We start from the raw sequence: 13974 nt of genomic DNA, 5'->3' as shown, positions 1-13974 counted from the left end.
CCTCCAAATCGGAGGCTGAGCCACCCCGGCCTCCAAATCGGAGGCTCATCGACCCCGGCCTCCAAATCGGAGGCTCTTTGACCTCGGCCTCCAAATCGGAAGCTCAACGACCCCGGCCTCCAAATTGGAGGCTGAGCGACCCCAGCCTCCAAATCTTACCCAGAGTGGCCCCACCCACCAAATCAGACCCAGAGAGGCCCTGCCCACCAAATCGGACCCTGAGGGGCCCCGCCCACCAAATCGGACCCTGTGGGGCCCCGCCCACCAAATCGGACCCTGAGAGGCCCCGCCCACCAAATTGGACCCAGAGTGGTCCCGCCCACCAAATTGGACCCAATGGGGCTCCGCCCACAAAATCAGACCCAGAGGGGCCCCTGCCACAAAATCAGACCCTGAGGGGCCGCGGCCACAAAATCGGACCCTGATGGGCCCCAGTCACAAAATTGGACCCTGATAGGCCCCGGCCACAAAATCGGACCCTGAGGGGCCCCAACCACAAAATCGGACCCTGAGGGGACCCAACCTCAAAATCGGACCCTGAGAGGCCCCGCCCACCAAATTGGACCCAGAGTGGTCCCGCCCACCATATTGGACCCAGAGGGGCCCCACCCACAAAATCGGACCCAGAGGGGCCCCTGCCACAAAATCGGACCCAGAGGGGCCGCAGCCACAAAATCAGACCCTGAGGGGCCGCGGCCACAAAATCAGACCCTGAGGGGCCCCAACCATAAAATCGGACACTGAGGGGACCCAACCACAAAATCGGACCCTGAGGGGCCCCGCCCACCAAATCGGACCCTGAGGGGCCCCAAAGGCCAAAGTTGCCCCTGAGAGTCACCCATAGGTAAAACGGATCCTGAGTTGAGAGTCTTGCAGGGGCAGCAGGCAAGTCTCTCTTAAAGGTGCAGACCGGACACCATTTCAAACCACTATCTGTACTTCCTTCAGGAAATACACATCTAGTTATAGTGGTTTGAAAAAACCACTATATTGTAATCCGAACGCTGCTAACTTATTCTTCTTCTTATTATTAAGTTGATTTCCACAATTAATGCGGCCCGAACCGCTACAGGCACAGACTCCATTGAGGTGTCGTTTCGAAGCCAGCGTCCATGAGAGGTGTGCTAAGTATTTTTCGTGTCGATCGGATTTGTAGTTTTTGAGCAATTTGCGTTTGAAAATTTTTTTTCCCGTCATTGGAATGCACTGTCTCCAATGCTTTTCAATGGGAAATGGCAAAACGTGCCCTGAGGCGATTGAAATAGCAGTTAAGCTCATTGATATGCGCAGGCAGACCCAGTTACTATGCCAACGCCTACGAACGTCACATGACGCCCCGAGGACAGAACTTCTGCCACATAATATCAGCTCTTAAAGCGAAACCCGCAGCACTAATGCAAATCTAGCTTCATGACATGACACATGCCCCTGAGAGAGAATGTGTGCCAAAGTGGATTTAGAAGAAGCCCAGTGAGCCACACTAGCTCTTAAAGGGCCGAAGCGCCAAAGTGATTGTTAAAGGGCCGACGCGCCAAAGTGATTGTTAAAGGGCCGGCGCACCGAAATGAGTCTTAAAGGGCCGACAAGCCAAATCGAAAGCTGATGACCACAGGCTTCAAATCGGAGGCTGATCGACCCCCCCCGGCCTCCAAATCGGAGGCTGATCGACCCCGGTCTCCAAATCGGAGGCTGATCGACCCCGGCCTCCAAATCGGAGGCTGAGCCACCCCGACCTCCAAATCGGAGGCTGAGTCACTCCGGCCTCCAAATCGGAGGCTGAGCCACCCCGGCCTCCAAATCGGAGGCTGAGCCACCCCGACCTCCAAATCGGAGGCTCTTTGACCCCGGCCTCCCAAATCGGAGGCTGAGCCACCCCGGCCTCCAAATCGAAGGCTGAATCACCCCGGCCTCCAAATCAGAGGCTGAGCCACCCCGGCCTCCAAATCGGAGGCTCTTTGACCCCGGCCTCCCAAATCGGAGGCTGAGACACCCCGACCTCCAAATCGGAGGCTGAGCCACCCCGGCCTCCAAATCGGAGGCTGAGCCACCCCGGCCTCCAAATCGGAGGCTGAGCCACCCCGGCCTCCAAATCGGAGGCTGAGCCACCCCGGCCTCCAAATCGGAGGCTGAGCCACCCCGGCCTCCAAATCGGAGGCTGAGCCACGCCGGCCTCCAAATCGGAGGCTGAGTCACCCCGGCCTCCAAATCGGAGGCTGAGCCACCCCGACCTCCAAATCAGAGGCTCTTAGACCCCGGCCTCCCAAATCGGAGGCTGAGCCACCCCGGCCTCCAAATCGGAGGCTCTTTGACCCCGGCCTCCCAAATCGGAGGCTGAGCCACCCCGGCCTCCAAATCGGAAGCTGAGCCACCCCGGCCTCCAAATCGGAGGCTCTTTGACCCCGGCCTCCCAAATCGGAGGCTGAGCCACCCCGGCCTCCAAATCGGAGGCTCTTTGACCCCGGCCTCCCAAATCGGAGGCTGAGCCACCCTGGCCTCCAAATCGGAGGCTCTTTGACCCCGGCCATCCAAATCGGAGGCTGAGCCACCCCGGCTCCAAATCGGAGGCTCTTTGACCTCGGCCTCCCAAATCGGAGGCTGAGCCACCCCGGCCTCCAAATCGGAGGCTGAGCCACCCCGGCCTCCAAATCGGAGGCTGAGCCACCCCGGCCTCCAAATCAGAGGCTGAGCCACGCCGGCCTCCAAATCAGAGGCTGAGTCACCCCGGCCTCCAAATCGGAGGCTGAGCCACCCCGACCTCCAAATCGGAGGCTCTTAGACCCCGGCCTCCCAAATCGGAGGCTGAGCCACCCCGACCTCCAAATCGGAGGCTCTTTGACCCCGGCCTCCCAAATCGGAGGCTGAGCCACCCCGGCCTCCAAATCGGAGGCTGAGCCACCCCGGCCTCCAAATTGGAGGCTGAGCCACCCCGGCCTCCAAATCGGAGGCTGAGCCACCCCGGCCTCCAAATCGGAAACTGAGCCACCCCGGCCTCCAAATCAGAGGCTGAGCCACCCCGGCCTCCAAATCGGAGGCTGAGCCACCCCAGCCTCCAAATCGGAGGCTCTTTGACCCCGGCCTCCCAAATCGGAGGCTGAGCCACCCCGGCCTCCAAATCGGAGGCTGAGCCACCCCGGCCTACAAATCGGAGGCTGAGCCACCCCGGCCTACAAATCGGAGGCTGAGCCACCCCGGCCTCCAGATCAGAGGCTCTTTGACCCCGGCCTCCCAAATCGGAGGCTGAGCCACCCCGGCTCCAAATCGGAGGCTCTTTGACCCCAGCCTCCCAAATCGGAGGCTGAGCCACCCCGGCCTCCAAATCGGAGGCTGAGCCACCCCGGCCTCCAAATCGGAGGCTGAGCCACCCCGGCCTCCAAATCAGAGGCTGAGCCACGCCGGCTTCCAAATCAGAGGCTGAGTCACCCCGACCTCCAAATCGGAGGCTGAGCCACCCCGACCTCCAAATCGGAGGCTCTTAGACCCCGGCCTCCCAAATCGGAGGCTGAGCCACCCCGACCTCCAAATCGGAGGCTCTTTGACACCGGCCTCCCAAATCGGAGGCTGAGCCACCCCGGCCTCCAAATCGGAGGCTGAGCCACCCCGGCCTACAAATTGGAGGCTGAGCCACCCCGGCCTCCAAATCGGAGGCTGAGCCACCCCGGCCTCCAAATCGGAGACTGAGCCACCCCGGCCTCCATATCGGAGGCTGAGCCACCCCGGCCTCCAAATCGGAGGCTGAGCCACCCCGGCCTCCAAATCGGAGGCTGAGCCACCCCGGCCTCCAAATCGGAGGCTCTTTGACCCCGGCCTCCCAAATCGGAGGCTGAGCCACCCCGGCCTCCAAATCGGAGGCTGAGCCACCCCGGCCTCCAGATCGGAGGCTGAGCCACCCCGGCCTCCAAATCGGAGGCTGAGTCACCCCGGCCTCCAAATCGGAGGCTGAGCCACCCCGACCTCCAAATCGGAGGCTCTTTGACCCCGGCCTCCCAAAGCGGAGGCTGAGCCACCCCGGCCTCCAAATCGGAGGCTGAGCCACCCCGGCCTCCAAATCGGAGGCTGAGTCACCCTGGCCTCCAAATCGGAGGCTGAGCCACCCCGGCCTCCAAATCGGAGGCTCTTTGACCCCGGCCTCCCAAATCGGAGGCTGAGCCACCCCGGCCTCCAAATCGGAGGCTGAGCCACCCCGGCCTCCAAATCGGAGGCTGAGCCACCACAACCTCCCAAATCGGAGGCTGAGCCACCCCGGCCTCCCACATCGGAGGCTGAGCCACCCCGGCCTCCAAATCGGAGGCTGAGCCACCCCAGCCTCCAAATCGGAGGCTGAACCACCCCGGCCTCCAAATCGGAGGCTGAGCCACCCCGGCCTCCAAATCGGAGGCTGAGTCACCCCGGCCTCCAAATCGGAGGCTGAGCCACCCCGGCCTCCAAATCGGAGGCTGAGCCACCCCGACCTCCAAATCGGAGGCTCTTTGACCCCGGCCTCCCAAATCGGAGGCTGAGCCACCCCGGCCTCCAAATCGGAGGCTGAGCCACCCCGGCCTCCAAATCGGAGGCTGAGCCACCCCAGCCTCCAAATCGGAGGCTGAGCCACCCCGGCCTCCAAATCGGAGGCTGAGCCACCCCGGCCTCCAAATCGGAGGCAGAGCCACCCTGGCCTCCAAATCGGAGGCTGAACCACCCCGGCCTCCAAATCGGAGGCTGAGCCACCCCGGCCTCCAAATCGGAGGCTGAGCCACCCCGGCCTCCAAATCGGAGGCTCTTTGACCCCGGCCTCCAAATCGGAAGCTCATCGACTCTGGCCTCCAAATCGGAGGCTGAGCGACCCCAGCCTCCAAATCTTACCCAGAGTGGCCCCACCCACCAAATCGGACCCAGAGAGGCCCTGCCCACCAAACCGGACTTTGAGGGGCCCCGCCCACCAAATCGGACCCTGTGGGGCCCCACCCACTAAATCGGACCCAGAGTGGTCCCGCCAACCAAATCGGACCCTGAGAGGCCCCACCCACCAAATCGGACCCAGAGTGGTCCCGCCAACCAAATCGGACCCAGAGTGGTCCCGCCCACCAAATAGGACCCAGAGGGTCTCTGCCCACAAAATCAGACCCTAAGGGGCCCCACCCACAAAATCTGACCCTGAGGGGCCCCAACCACAAAATCGGACCCTGATTGGTCCCAACCACAAAATCGGACCCTGAGGGGCCCCACACAAAATCGGAACCTGAGGGGCCACACCCACAAAATTGAACCCTGAGAGATCCCCGCCAACAATTCAAGCCCTGAGGCACCCAGGCCAAGTAATCGGATCCTGAGGGGCCCCACCCACCAAATCAGACCCTGTGGCCAAAGTGGCCTCTGAGAGGCACTCACAGTTAAAACGGATCCTGAGTTGAAAGTCTTGCAGGGGCAGCAGGCAAGTCTCTCTTAAAGGGGCAGCCCGAGCACCATTTCAAACCACTATCTGTACTTCCTTCAGGAAATACACATCTAGTTATAGTGGTTTGAAAAAACCACTATATTGTAATCCGAACGCTGCTAACTTATTCTTCTTATTATTATTCAGTTGATTTCCGCAATTAATGCGGCCCGAACCGCTACATGCACAGACTCCGTTGAGGTGTCATTTCGAAGCCAGCGTCCACGAGAGGTGTGCTAAGTATTTTTCGTGTCGATCGGATTTGTAGTTTTTGCGCAATTTGCGTTTGAAAATTTTTTTTCCCGTCATTGGAATGCACTGTCTCAATGCTTTTCAATAGGAAACTTAAAACGTGCCCTGAGGCAATTCAAATGGCAGTAAAGCTCATTGATATGCGTAGGCACACCCAGTTACTATGCCAACGCCTACGAACGTCACATGACGCCCCAGGACAGAGCTTCTGCCACATAATATCAGCTCTTAGGCTGTGTGCCCAAGATGCGATTTTTAAGCGTTTTTGCCGCGATTTTGGGTGCGAAAACGTTTAAAAATCGTGTACAGAACGCACCCCATGCATTCCTATGGCATTCCGCATGTGCTGTGCTAATGCTGCGCTTTTTTCCGCCGTGGAATCGCATCGCGGAAAAAATCGCAGCATGCTCATTCTTTTGTGCGGAATCACAAAGAATTGCCGCGATTCCGCACCCATAGGAATGCATGAGAATCGCTTACTTCCCGCATGTGGCTATGCCCACCATGAGCGAAGTTAAGCGTCTCATGTGCGGTTGGTACCCACGGTGTGGAGGAGAGGAGACTGTCCTCCAGGCCCTGGGTACCATACCCCTGTAAAAAAAAGAATATAAATTAAAAAATCAGGGTATATTTACCTTCTGGCATCCCGCGCTGCATTCCCGTCCTCAGCGCTCCCAGTAATGCCTTGCGGCAAGGTCCTGTGATGACGTGGTCTCGCGAGATCGCTATAGTAACGCGAGACCAATGTCATCACAGGTCTCGCAAGGCATTACTGGGAAAACGGAGAGGCCCGGGATGGCAGCGCGGGACGTCGGAAGGTAAATATACCCTGATTTTTTAATTTTTATTCTCTTTTTTACAGGACCTTGCCGCAAGGCATTATTTTATATTTTATATTGAGGCATAGGCGGCCTCAATAGTAAAAAGCTGCTCACACTTGTCAAACACTATGTTTTATGAGTGTGACCAACCTGTCAATCACTTTCCAAGCGATGCTTCAAATCGCTTGGAAAGTGCTTGAGAAAATCGCGGCAAAATCGCGAACAGAATCGCGGTAAAATCGCGGTGAAATCGCACGGAAAAAACGCGCGATTTCTGGGAAGGAGTCCGGTTTTTAGTGTGCGTTTTAACACGCAACGTGGGTACATAGCCTTAAAGCAAAACCCACAGCACAAATGCAAATCTAGCTTCATCACATGACACATGCCCCTGAGAGAGAATGTGCACCAAAGCGGATTTAGAAGCCCAGTGAGCCACCCTGTATCTAAAACGGCCGACGCGCCAAAGTGATTCTTAAAGGGCCGGCGCACCAAAATGAGCCTTAAAGGGCCGGCGCGCCAAATCGAAAGCTGAGTGACCCCAGGCTCCAAATCGGAGGCTGATCGACCATGGCCTACAAATCGGAGGCTGAGCCACCCTGGCCTCCAAATCGGACCCAGAGTGGTCCCGCCCACCAAATCGGACTCTGAGAGATCCCGCCCACCAAATCAGACCCTGAGGGGCCCCGGTCACAAAATCAGACCCTGAGGGGCCCCACCCACAAAATCGGACCCTGAGGGTCCCCACCCACAAATTCGGACCCTGAGGGGCCCCGCCCACCAAATCAGACCCAGAATGGCCCCCGCCCACCAAATCGGACCCTGTGGGGCCCCGCCCACCAAATCAGACCCTGAGGGGCCCCGCACACCAAATCGGACCCTGAGGGGCCCCGCCCACCAAATCGGATTATGAAAGACCCCAACCACCAAATCGGACCCTGAGGGGTCCCGCCCACCAAATCGGACCCTGACAGGCCCTGCCCACCAAATAGGACCCTGAGGGGCCCCACCCAGCAAATAGGACCCTGAGGGGCCCCACCCAGCAAATCGGACCCTGAGATGCCCCGCCCACCAAATAGAACCCGGTGGGGCCCTGCCCACCAAATCAGACCCTGAGGGGCCCCGCCCACCAAATCGGACCATGTGGGGCCCCACCTACCAAATTGGACCCTGAGGGGCCCCGCCCACCAAATCGGACCATGTGGGGCCCCACCCACCAAATTGGACCCTGAGGGGCCCCGTCCACCAAATCGGACTCAGAGATCCAGCCCACCAAATCAGACCCTGAGGGGCACCGCTCACCAAATCGGACCCTGAGGGGTCCTGCTCACCAAATTGAACTCTGAGGGGCCCTGCTCACCAAATCGGACCCTGAGGGACCCCGGCCACAAAATCCGACCCTGAGGGGCCCCTGCCACAAAATCAGACCCTGAGGGGACCCTGCCACAAAATTGGACCCAGAGGGGCCGCACCCACCAAATCAGACCCAGAGGAACCCCGCCCACAAAATCAGACCCTGAGGGGCCCCACCCGCAAAATCGGACCCTGAGGGGCCCCACCCACAAATTCGGACCCTAAGGGGCCCCACCCACAAAATCAGACCCAGAATGGCCCCCGCCCACCAAATCAGACCCTGAGGGGCCCCGCCCACCAAATCAGACCCTGAGGGGCCCCGCACACCAAATCAGACCCTGAGGGGCCCCGCACACCAAATTGGACCATGAGGGGCCCTGCCCACCAAATCGGATTCTGAAAGGCCCCAACCACCAAATCGGGCCCTGAGGGGTCCCGGCCACCAAATCGGACCCTGAGGGGCCCCAACCACAAAATCAGACCCTGAGAGAGCCCGGCCACAAAACAGAACCCAGAGGGGCCCCAATCACAAAATCGGATACTGAGGGGCCCCAACCACAAAATCGGACCCTGAGGGGCCCCGGCCACAAAATCGGACCCTGAGGGGCCCCGGCCACAAAATCGGACCCTGAGGGGCCCCGGCCACAAAATCAGACCCTGAGGGGCCCCACCCACAAAATCAGACCCTGAGGGGCCCCACCCACAAAATCAGACCCTGAGTGGACCCACCCACAAAATACTTGGGGGGCATTTGGGCCAATAGAAGACCCTCGACCGAATTCTGCAGCGATTTTACTGGCCAGGGGTTCATGAAGAAGCTAAATGGTGCTGTAGCTCCTGTCCAGCATGCCAGGTAACCAGTCCCCAGTCTCACTTTTGGAGCCCTTTGGTGCCTTTGCCAATTATAGAGGTACCCTTCGAGAGAGTGGTCATGGACCTGGTGGGGCCTCTCAATAAGTCGGCAAGGGGACACCAACACATTCTTGTAGTTCTAGACTATGCTACCCGATATCCTGAGGCCATTCCTCTGCGCCACACATCAGCTAAGCTTATAGCAAAGGAACTCATGGGTATGTTTTCACGGGTGGGAATTCCACAAGAGATTTTAACAGACCAGGGAACCCCCTTTATGTAAAAAATTATGAAGGAACTCTGCCGGTTGTTAAATGTTAAACAGTTGCGTACCATGGTCTATCATCCCCAAACAGATGGTCTGTTAGAAAGATTCAATAAGACACTGAAGAGCATGTTAAAAAAGGCAGTTTCCAAAGATGGGAAGGACTGGGATCTGTTATTGCCATATTTGTTATTTGCAGTGCAGGAGGTACCTCAGGCATCTACGGGGTTCTCGCCCTTTGAACTATTGTACGGCAGACATCCACAGGGCTTACTAGATATAGGCAAAGAGGCCTGGGAGAACCAACCTACTCCCCACAAAAGTGTGATAGAACATGTTGCAAAAATGCAAGAGAGAATGGAGTCAGTCCTACCTTTGGTCCAGGAACATATGGAGGCAGCACAATGGTCACAGTCGGGTCTATAACCGGGAGGCTCGGGTAAGAACCTTTAGCCCTGGGGATCGAGTTTTGGTGCTTGTGCCTACCGTAGATAGCAAATTTCTCGCAAGGTGGCAGGGACCCTACGAGATCATGGAGAAGGTGGGACCAGTAGACTACAAGGTACACCAACCAGGTCGGAGAAAGACAGAACAGGTTTACCATATTAATTTGCTTAAACCCTGGAAAGATAGAGAGCACCTTGGTGGGGATAGTCCGCTGCCAGCGTTTCAGATGGAAAAGGCTCCGTTACCTCGGGGCGAGGCAGGAGAAGCCCAACCCGCGGTCAAAACTGCAGATACTTTGTCTCCTAAACAGGTTCAGGAGGTCCGGGAGTTCATCAGCCGAAATACAGATGTTTTTTCGGAGCTCCCTGGATGCACCTCCCTAATCCAACATGACATTGTCACAGAGCCACAGGCCAAGGTCCGATTAAAGCCATATCGAGTGCCTGAGGCCCGGCGACAAGCCATCTCGGAAGAGGTAAAAATGATGCTACAGTTAGGGGTCATAGAAGAGTCTCAGAGTGAGTGGGCCAGCCCAATAAATCTAATACCCAAGCCTGATGGGTCTCTAAGATTCTGTAATGATTTTAGAAAACTCAATGACATTTCAAAGTTTGACGCCTACCCCATGCCCCGGGTTGACGAGTTGATAGAGCGCTTTGGGCAAGAACGGTATTTTACAACTCTGGATCTCACAAAAGGTTATTGGCAGGTACCCCTAACAGAGGCGGCGAAGGGAAAGACGGAGTTTATAACACCTGAGGGGCTGTTCCAGTATAAGGTGTTAACCTTTGGGTAACAGCTCCAGCAACGTTCCAGCGGTTAATGGATATTGTTCTCTGTCCCCATCGCCGCTATGCCTCAGCCTATCTAGATGATATTATTGTGTTCAGCATCGATTGGGAAAGCCACTTAGCAAAAGTACAGGCAGTGGTAGACTCCCTGCGACAAGCAGGGCTAACTGCCAACCCAAAGAAGCGTTTCATAGGGTTGGAGGAAGCCCGGTACTTGGGTTATGTCATTGGGAGGGGAGTTCTCAAGCCCCAAATGAACAAGGTCAAGGCAATTCAGAACTGGCCCCGTCCCCTCACAACAAAGCAGGTAAACGCCTTTTTGGGTTTGGTGGGATATTACAGGCGATTCATTCCCAACTTTGAAACCCTGTCCACGCCTTTAACAGATTGTTTAAAAGGAAAAAAATCTGTGATAGTCCACTGGAATGATCAGTTAGAGGAGGCCTTTACAAAATTAAAAAGGGTACTGTGTGGTACACCAGTCCTGATCACTCCAAATTTCAAAAAAGAGTTCATGGTGCAGACTGATGCCTCTGAGATAGGCCTCGGTGCCGTGCTGTCTCAGGAAGTTAACAGGGAAGAGCATCCCGTTAGTTTCCTAAGCCGGCAGCTTACCCAGCTGAAACCCGGTACAGTATTGTGGAGAGAGAGTGCCTGGCCATCAAGTGGGCACTGGAATCGTTGCGCTACTATTTGCTGGGGAGAACATTTTGTTTGGTGACAGATCATTCCCCTCTTACGTGGATGAGTCAAGCTAAGGAGAGGAATGCTCGAGTCACCAGTTGGTTCCTGTCCCTGCAAAACTTTAAGTTTTCAGTAGAACATCGCGCAGGCAGACTACAGGGGAATGCAGATGCCCTGTCCAGAGTTCACTGTATGTCATGTGTCCACCCCTCAAGGGTTGAACATAGGGGGGAGGTATGTGGTACAGTAAAGGGTGTTTTACTGGATGGAAGATATGTTTCTCCTAGCAGATTAATGTTTGGCCGGGTTTTTCCTTAAAGACGGGACCTGCGATGATGTCAGGGTCACCTGATCAGCCCATGTGATGTCTACCTCACTGGTGGGAGGGGTTAGGCCCTATGTAATGGAGGTTGGTAAATGCCACAGTGGGAGTGTGTTTCTGGAAACTACAGGGACTTGTGTGGACGCAGCCTGCAACTTGTATATAGGATTCCCGTGCTGCAGGACTGTTGCAGCAAGACTCGGAAGAACCCCGGGAATGGCACCTGGCGGATGCCGCAGAACCTGGCAGCCACTTAGTTACGCCCGTCCCGTGCAAGGGGTGAATCTGGGACCAGTGGTTCTCCAAGCTGGAGTATGTGTTTTATTTCCCTCATGTTTTGTTAAGCTGCTGGTTACTGAGTGACATTAAAACCACTGAAATTGGACTTTATGTCTGTGTGTTGCCTCATTACTGCCGCCCAGCTATTGTCTACCAGAGCGAATCCCTACAATACTTACATCAAAATGATGTGCCAGTAAAAGAGAAGGTAAGGTGCATGTGCTCTGGTCTGCCAGCCCCAATGCACGTTTCACCCACGCGCCCCCTGACGAAACCTGTGGGTGAAATGCGCGTTGGTGCTGGTGGACCAGAACACATGCACTTTACCTTCTCTTTTACTGGCACATCATTTTGATTTTAGTATACTAGGGTACGCTATGGTGCTTTCCACAAGAGAATGATCAGCCTCTCCCACAAAAATCAGAAGTTTCAGATAAATTTGCTTTACTGCAAACAGGCATAAAAAACTTAGACTTTTTTTCTAGGATGAATTTTAATTTTTTTACCTTATTTTATATTTCTTTCTTTCATCTTTATATGTATGACCTCAGTAACATGCAGAGTGAACATATACAATCCCTATAAAAACTATTTTATTTCATACATATAAAAAAAAAACAATTTCCCAGTGAAACCATGGCAAATGCCATAATAAAAAGACCTGAACTGAGGTGCTGCAAAGCCCTGCAATAAGCCTTTCTGATACCTTCCTATCCGTGGAGGTTGGCACGATAGGGATCCCGATTTTGGCGCCCCCACTCAGCGAGGACTGTCCCTTACTGCCCTGCCAGTCCCTGATATCACAGGTATGAAAGCAATGACCAATAGTGCAGAGATGAATGGTAAAAAATGCCCTAAACTAATGCAGGCGATCCCAGAAAAATAGAATAACAATTACCACATCATGACATCAGGGTCCACAATAAATGTAAAAAGACATACCCTCACAATGGAGCATATATATAAATAAAGTGACCACTTATCATTTGTGGAGTACCCCAAATCCCTAGGGTGCCAACCTCCACGGATAGGAAGGTATCAGAAAGGCTTATTGCAGGGCTTTGCAGCATCTCAGTTTAGGTCTTTTTATTATGGCATTTGCCATGTTTTCACTGGGAAATTGTTTTTTTTTATATGTATGAAATAAAATAGTTTTTACAGGGATTGTATATGTTCACTCTGTAATTATTAATTCCTACAGTATGTGCTTTTTCAAATAGACTCCGTAACATGCAGCCAATGGTGGCAGGCTGCAAGATCACTATGGGGCCCATGTACAGAGGGAGCCTGGAGCAGAATGGCACCATCCCCTGCTTATACCGTATATATGTACAGCTCAAGTTAGGATGATTTATAAGGAGCAGAATTACAAGCTGAGCCCACTCCATACAGCCGGCTGTTTTACACAGCTGACAACCAGCCATAACTGCCTTAATACATGCCATGCTGATTGCAGCAGTTTATCCCGGTAGAATCCATTGTGGCCAGCAACCATGGAATCTAAGAAGTCAAACAAGGAGGTCTCTGCCATCTCGATGGGTTGTTTAATAGCATCTGGGGCCAATGGGATGTCCTAATTCAGGGATTTCTATGTACGTCCCTATATGACCTGATTATTTTCCTAAGGGTTAATCAGATGGACCAACATGATCTGTGTAGTCACAGCATTCCTCTCTCTGTATATCGTACCATTAGTATCCACCTTCATATATGCCATTTTCTGAAAATCTCATTTATCTGTTTTCTTTTCTAAAAATATTTCTTTTGAATTATGATAAAACATATTAATGGGAAATAATGGGACATTTCTAATAAATTAAGTGATTGGCTGCAGTGATCACCCAATGGCCTCTGCTGGAAGAGGAGGACACTGGCAGCAGTACCGAGGAGTAGCGGAGTTTGGTACTTGACTTTGTGCTTTGTTTTCTTTCAGGACCACCATGAGAAACATGTTCTGCAGTGGCTGAGGTTTAGGGAATAATGCACACACTGATATAAATGATAAAACTGATTATCATTCCTAGGTGTGTAATATTCTTACAATGAATACATTTGTTTCCCAGGAGTGTATGTGTGTATATAGAGGACATATAACAGACTGGACAGTCAGCCATTATGACAGCGCGTGGTTCCACTCACATGTGATGTCACAATGATACAGAATGTTGTGAGGTTATACAATCTCTGTGCTCAATGACCTCAGCGCCATTTTCAGAGTTGATGCATTTGCGGAGACTCCACTTTGGTTTTGGAAGCGCGCGCTAGATTGTTTGTACGTCTGGTATTTACTTCCACGGATTCTTATTTTTTTGGCACAATATCATCTTTGCCATCAGAGAACTTAGTTCTTTACATTTCACCATCTCAGCCCCGAGAAACTGAGCCATGACGTCCCGGGAGCTGCATCAGCTCAATGCTGACAACGAGACATGGCTGAGCCGACCTGAAAATCAGGGTAAGTGAGAGAATATTCCGCCTTATAGGAGCTTTTCTGAGGGTTT

The sequence above is a fragment of the Dendrobates tinctorius genome, unplaced genomic scaffold (genome assembly GCF_039654945.1).
Source record: "Dendrobates tinctorius isolate UK_male_01 unplaced genomic scaffold, ASM3965494v1 ptg000051l, whole genome shotgun sequence".
Classification (NCBI taxonomy): Eukaryota; Metazoa; Chordata; class Amphibia; order Anura; family Dendrobatidae; genus Dendrobates; species Dendrobates tinctorius.
The sequence above is the reverse complement of the archived record's forward strand: the minus strand, read 5'-3'. Positions refer to the sequence as shown.